General features: G+C 37.4%; 1 non-coding gene across 1 annotated transcript; it reads right to left on the bottom strand.

The window, feature by feature from the left end:
* Window positions 1–4,366: 4,366 nt before the first annotated feature.
* LOC131222183 (small nucleolar RNA R71) lies at window positions 4,367–4,473 on the bottom strand. The gene has a single exon (XR_009159891.1). It is a non-coding gene; the product is annotated as a small nucleolar RNA R71 (small nucleolar RNA).
* Between the last annotated feature and the right edge of the window lie 249 nt (window positions 4,474–4,722).

Genomic DNA, 4,722 nt, shown 5'->3' on the forward strand with positions numbered 1-4,722 from the left:
TCTAGCTATCCTAACCTTACATCTATTCTCCAACATGAATCTGACCATTGGGAATAGTCTCCATTCACAGATCAAGCCATTTGACTATTAATTTTAAGACAAGATTAACCGTTATGTGATTTGATGCATATACCTTCCCTTAAATGAATTGGTGAATAACTCTTTATCCGTAATGATTTAAATGTAATTTTGTTTGTAAGAATTGTTTATAAAGGTACATACAACCATGTAAAACCATTAGATTTCATAAAACTCTTAGATCACCAATAATTACAAAAATGCCATTAACTTAGACCTTAAATTCTAGATCATAAGGTTCTCACGACCCGTTTGATGAGAAATCTTATACCATGCCTATATATCATAAATAAGCATACATGTTAAATTTTAACCCTTAGATTGGCAAGATCCATAGTTAAAACAAAACATTCACTTGATATGGACTGCCTAAGGATTGTGATCACCTGATATTTTAAGACGGGCCGTACCTAGAACTAACAAAACAAATGGACAGAGTAGATTCCTCAAAAACATCTCTATGGGCCCCATAATTGGCCTCGAGTGTGCACGGTGCATGTACACCAGCGGTACATTGAACTGAAATCGGGTCAAACCTACTTTGACCCGCAACACCTCCCACCCAAAGAGGAAATCTCCTCTTCCTCTTTACGCAATTCTCGTCTGAGCTAGTTTGAACAGAAAATGTCTGTTTACGACGTTCGTGGCCCACATGATCATCCCTTAGGATGATCCGAACCGTCCATCTCATCAAGAAGCTCGGTCTGATCAAAACCAAGTCATCCAAGTGCATCGATGCACACACTCATGCCCACAGCAGCAGATATAAGTGAACGAGATAATGCACTAGACGAACGGACATCGTTCGTTTGGGGCATGATGTGGCCCACTGTGACTGTCCATCTACATGATCTGGTCCGTCCAATGTGTTCGTAGGATGAACACAACCAAAACCTAGCTCATTTTCACTCCCAACCAAATCAAGAAACCATATGGATATCCTCCGAACTTCTCCCACAAACGTAGTCAAAGGAAACTGATGTGGATTCAAACTCTCTACATTAGGGAATCCCAAGTAGAACACCTGGTCTGATCAGAGTCATCCAAAACTAGGCAAAAACACTTCCGACCACACCTACGTTGAGAATAAAAGAGGAATGATTTCGGAAGAAATCACACCCCTAGTTTCTACGCAGATGATTGTGTTTAAATTCTTTGCAGGGCTACCGGCAGATAAATCCAGTACTGAAGGATGTGATCAAGGCCTTCCATTCATGGGCCCAGCTAGGGGCAACCCAATACCGTCTAAGATCCGATCGGATCTGCAGAAGGAATAAGAAGCACCACCAGACAGACAACAACTAAGCTATTTCGACTTTCAAATTCAATGGAATTGCATCCATTTTTTTCTCTTCACACGATATTACCTAAGGAACTTCCGCAGAAGAGTCTAGAGACTCTTAAAACTATAAAAACCTCCCGACGGTGGGAGAAAGGGAAAGCACAACAAGAAGAGAGAAAGAAAGAAAAAGGAATCACCGTGATTCCTTTTTCTTTCTTTCTTTCTTTCGTCCTTCTTTCTCCTCTCGTCAGGCTTCTCATTTCTTTCTTATTTCTTCCTTTTTCTTTCTCTCTTTCTCTCTTCTTGTTGTGCTTTCCCTTTCTCTCATCATCGGGAGGTTTTTATAGTTTTAAGTGTCTCTAGACTCTTCTACAAAAGTTCCTTATGCAGTGTCATGCGAAGAGAGAAAAACGGACGCAGTTCCTATGAATTTGAAAGGCGAAACAGCTTAGTTGTTGTCTGTCCGATGTCGCTTCTTATTACTTCCGCAGATCCGATCAGATCTTGGATGGTATTAGGTTGCCCCTGGGTGGGCCCATGAATGGAAGGCTTTGATCACATCCTTGAGTACTGGATTTATCAGCCGATAGTGTTGAGGGTCAAATATTGCATATTATCCCCCATTTATATCTTGGTTTTATGAACATAATAATGCTTAATGTTCTATTTTACTCATGTTTGTGTTATAAGGTGAATTTAAGAGCTTGGATTGAAAAGGGTGCTAAAAGCATGGATTTGATTCTCAAGAATCACCAAGGCAATGGATGATCTTAGGAGACCAAGATTGAAGAATTCACATACCAAATATCCAAGAAAATAAAGTGAGGAATGAAGAGAATCAAATATTTAAAGTGAAAAAAGGAATCCTGACAGTCCTGAAAATCAACATATTACTGAAATTGTCCTGAAGAAGCATATTCTAAAACTCTGGGTCATTCTGTGAAATTGCACAGAGTAAACTCTATTTTGGGAATCTACGTAAATTTGAGGTGATTTCTAGAGTTTTCCAACTAGGTGCGAAAGTTGGAGTTCCTCAACTATAAATAGGACTCTCTAGGGTATTCCTAGGTATCTTCTAGGATTTAAGGAGTGGAGCAAAAGGGTGAAGAAGTCGTCGCCAAGAGTTTTTCTTCTTCTTCCTTAGTTATTTTCATGCTTTCTTCTACGGTTTTAAATCCAATCATGTATATGGTTGGCTAAGCCTCTTAGCTAGGGCTAAGAGGTGAAGCTTATAGCATGATGGGATGTTTCTATTGCTTTGATTCATGTTTATGTTGAACTCCATAGATTCTAATTTGATATTTGAGGAATACTTTCAGTTTTTAATGGTTTATTGTGACTCAAATTGTAATAGATCTGTAATAGCTTTGAGTATCTTCTTTTCCTAATTTGAGATTGTGAAATTAGTAAGTCCTTTTGTTCACTATCGTCCCTTGGGCATGGTAGGGTGATGGAATCATTCCTAATCTTCACAATTCTCCTACTTTGAGATTATGGGATTGGTAAATCTTGTTGTTTGCCATTGTCTCCTGGGCATGGTTTGGTGATGGAATCCCTGCCAATTATCATAGTTCTCCTTCATTGAGAATTAAGTCAATGGAAGTTTAAATTTGGTTTTATTGATATATTTTCCAATTGGATTGGATAGGACTCCAATTCTAATTGTGTTACTTGAATCAAGCAAGAGGGCTCCCTGATCACTCCAAGTGGATCCTTGGCACCCTAGTTCCCACCTTTAAATTCTTAGTTTTAATTTCTTAATTCATAATTACTCGCTTAATCACTTCAAAATTAGTTTTACATCTTCTAGTTCTACTTCTAATTAATTTCAGAAACGTACAAGATCAGTCCCTGTAGATTCGACCTCGGTCTTACCGATATTATTACTACATCACAACCCTACACTTGGGGTTGTGAACAAGTTTTTGGCGCCGTTAACGGGAATTGACGGTTGCGTTTTATGGATTTGACTAATTTTGGAATTACGTTAAGATTATGATTTATTTATTTTCTATTTATAGATTTAGAAACTTTCCTAATTTGTTTTTAAAAACTAACTTAGCTTTATATTTCTAGGTTTAGAAACTTTCCTTTTTTGTTTTTAGAAAGTAGGTTTCTTTTTTAGAAACTTTCCTAATTTTTTTATAGAAACTTTCTTTTTTCATTTATATAAACTAGGTTGCTTTTTTAGAAACTTTCCTAATTTGTTTTTAGAAACTTTTCTTATTTTTTTTAGAAACTTTCCTTTTTCATTTTTAGAAACTAAATCATCTTTCTATTTCTAATTAGAAACTAATTTACTTTCTTTTTTCTTTTGCAGGATCCTAACATAAAAACTTCTAATTTGGTAACTTCTTTCTAATTATCTCTCTTTCTATTTCCCTTCTTTTTTTTAGGTTTAGGTTAGATTCTAAAATTGAGGGCTGAGAGTGTTTCATGCCCAAGTGGGTCCGTGATAACACTCGGCGTCTCTTGAGTGAAGGGGGATTAGTTGAGGGGTTATATATCCATCACTGGACTAGACACCACTAGAGATACATAGAGTTAATTGAAGTTATGGTTGCTAACCAACTAGCTAATTAACCTCCAAATCCTCAACCTAGGGTTGAGGAAATCCAGGATGAGAACGAGGTGCATCAAGCACCCCCGCCTCGTACTTTACGAGATTATTTACAACCGGCGGGGATGAGCACACCTTCGTATATGGTTTTTCCAGAGAATGCAGGACATATAAACATCAAGCTAGGAGTGATCTAACTCCTACCAAAGTTCCTTGGGCTTGAATCAGAAAATCCATATTTACACTTGAAAGAGTTTGATGAGATCATAGCCACTCTATACTTTCTTAATGTGTCTGAGGACATAATTCGGCTGAAACTCTTCCCTTTCTCCCTGAAAGAAAAGTCTAAGGCGTGGTTACATTCACTACGTCCATGATCTATTGGCAGATGGAATGACATGAAAAGGGAGTTCATAAAGAAATTCTTCCTATATCATAAAATGAACACGATCAGAAAGTTGATCATGAACTTCGCCCAAAGGGAAGATGAAACATTCTTCCAATGTTGAGAGCGGTTCAAGGATCTTGTCAGTTCATGCCCACAATATGATTTTGAAACATGGCGCATAACAAATTTCTTTTATGAAGGACTGACATCTTCTATGTGTCAATTTGTTGAGACAATGTGCAATGGAGAATTCCTGAACAAAGATGTTATTGAAGTGTGGGAATACAATGATAAACTTGCTGAAACTGTATAAGCATGAGACATCTCCCCAAGAAAGAGTATCACGTCTAAGCCTACTCAATCAAAGGAGAGAGGTGGAATATATCTTTTAAAAGAGGAAGATGATATCAATGC

This window comes from Magnolia sinica, chromosome 12, assembly GCF_029962835.1.
Source record: "Magnolia sinica isolate HGM2019 chromosome 12, MsV1, whole genome shotgun sequence".
NCBI classification, from domain to species: Eukaryota; Viridiplantae; Streptophyta; class Magnoliopsida; order Magnoliales; family Magnoliaceae; genus Magnolia; species Magnolia sinica.